Here is a 2874-nt window from a genome sequence, read left to right as displayed (position 1 = left end):
GACTAGAAAAATAGTAATGAGGCTATTAGTAGTTAGGATCAGAGGGGAAATAATTTCAACTGTTTTGGCATAATTGATGAGGTTGGTAGGATGAGCAATGATTTAAAGAAGAAGTGATGATTTGATTACATGATGATTAGTTTTTGTGTTTTCATTGATGTCAATTATCGACCTAGTGTTCTTAGTATGTGTAGGGGGAAATGAACCCACTACCTTAAGAACAAATGAAGGGTGAAAACCAAGATTGACCTACTAATGTAGGACTAATTAATACAAGATAAAGTATCATTTCATAGCCTAATACGGAGGGTGAATTGTTGGGAATTACTTCCCCCTCTCCCCACAAATAGAGGGTTTTTTATGAAGGAAAATATGCAAAGCTAAAATATAGATGAATAGAAATGCACATTGAAATAAAGAAGGGAAGATGACCCACCTCAAAATAAAAATATATAAAAGGGCTATTGAATGTTGAATAAAAGTGCTAAAACTCAGATGCTACACCCATAACAACAAGATTTGCAAAACCCATAAATCTTTACACTTTTTGCCAGGGTCTATTTGTTTTGGTGGGGTTGACCTAGAGGAGTAAGGTCGATTTGGAAGGGCCACATTGCGTCCTTTCTCTATAATGTTTGATCATGAAATAATTTTCAAATCTTCAAAGTTCTAAGAAATTTGGTATCCTAATCTGTGCTCTATTTTTTTTCTTCTGAAATCCATAACATGCAAGAAAAATAGTTGTTTTGTTGACGGGGGGTTTTCCTTCGTCAAACTAGTTTAGGAATTAACCATGAAATTGAAATAAAAAATAGAGAATTTGTAATGACCACTTTTCTTGGATCTTAACTAACAACTAGCATATCAAAGAAATATTGTGATTACTTCATATTCATAGGAAGTTAGTTAGATCAATTATGTACATGTGAATGAGATTAATGAGTATAATCAGTTAAACAAAAAGTTCATAACTAACAATTGAAGACACCATCAATGAATTTAATAAGGAATTTAAAATCTTCATACTGTAGTATTCAAAATTGAAATCCGTCTAGGGATGCTTCTGCAAAACCCAGGGTAGTCCATAAATACTGCCTAGGAATAATTAGCTATACCACTATATTGAAATGATAATTATCATCAAATACCATGAAATCATTTAGGGCATCAAATACTAGTATTATTTAGGGCATCAAATACCACTGTATCATTTAGGGCATCAAATACCATTGTATCATTTAGGGCATCAAATACCACTATATCATCCCTTTTCCTTCCATTGCTAACTATGGCAATAACATTTAGTTAGAAAATATGCTCATATTTATTATTCACATAAATGAAGGACTGAAATAACAATCCATCAGATAAACCCATCTCTTGCATATAGATATATTCCATGTTCATTTGGAAGATCAAATGATCTAACTGGCTACAAATTACATTGACGAGAAAAGTTTCTTTCATTAAAGGAAATAACCAAATCGATGATATAAATCAATCCATCATATCTTCTACTTGTATAAACATCATAAAAGTAAAATACCTATTACGAACAAATGTTTCAATGCATAAAAATCTTTGTCTAGTGCATGCCTTGACATCTTGTAGAGAGGGAAATATTTTTAGGGGCTTAACCACCAACCACAAACATTACTTATCACCATGCAATCTCTAACGAGAAAGACCCTCCCTACTCGAAAATAGACATGGAACACCTTGTCCATCCACTGAGCATCCTGGTACTAGAGTATCAATCCCACCACTCGACTAGGCACCAAAATCTAAACTTTGATCTACCATGAGTTGACTTGGTATATACAATTTTATCATTTTATTACTTTCATATATTGACATATGTTTGTTCTTGTAGGGTTTTTTTTTCATCCCCATCCATGAATGCTTGACCCTTCCAACCTTGGGTGTATCCTAGGAGATTTTGAACCATGTACAATGCAAGTATCATTTTAGTAATTCAGATTTGTTTCCATTCAAACTGATCTTGTCTCAGATGTATATGGTCAATACCTCTACACAAATCAGATCAATGTCTCATGTAAAGTAATATACATCGATGGTTGCTTCAATTAATCATACACAAACTATGCCATTAGCAATTTGATCGCTTATCATTCAAAGTGATGACAATTTATAATTGCGGGTTTGTATTATCAGTAATACCCGATATGCAGGGTAAACAAAGATATTCATAAAATTCTATTAACTTCTTTAACAACATTATGTGTCTTATTTATGACATTTTTGCTTCATTCATGATGAAGGATGGATAATGAAAATCCAAAAACTAATTTTACATCATTGATTCTTTAGCACCCAAGAACAGAGAAAATATGACATTAAATCATAAGTAACAATTCCATGACCTATAAGTGTATTAGTGCCATGTCTAGCTCGACTTGTGAATAATAGGTTGCCATGCGATGATTGTTATCTGACCTACTGGTAACATCATTGATATGCTTCCATGCTCTTGATATCCTTTATAATAAGCAAGAATCCATGATAGTTTATTCTAAGGAAGATTGCATTCGGCTTGAGGCATGAGAAAGAGTTCTTGCAAGGAAATATGAGCTCAGAAAAACTACAAGAAGAGAAGGGTTGCCTCCCAAGTAGCGGTGGACTAATAAATAAATAACTCACACCTTATCTCCATTACAAGAAGAGGGTAGCGGTGGAGGAGTTACAATGTACACAAGAAGTCATTTGCACAAATATTATAATGGCTATCTCAAACTATGGAGCTTGATAGAAAAATATAGAAATATGAAAGGTGGCCACACATGAGATAATATTAAACCAATAGCCAAGGTGAAAGAAATAATGATATTGTCTTAGTATATAACATCATGGAAT

This window comes from Cupressus sempervirens, chromosome 10, assembly GCF_028749045.1.
Source record: "Cupressus sempervirens isolate cs-2001-9-10 chromosome 10, ASM2874904v1, whole genome shotgun sequence".
Classification (NCBI taxonomy): Eukaryota; Viridiplantae; Streptophyta; class Pinopsida; order Cupressales; family Cupressaceae; genus Cupressus; species Cupressus sempervirens.
This window is presented reverse-complemented; position numbering follows the sequence as displayed.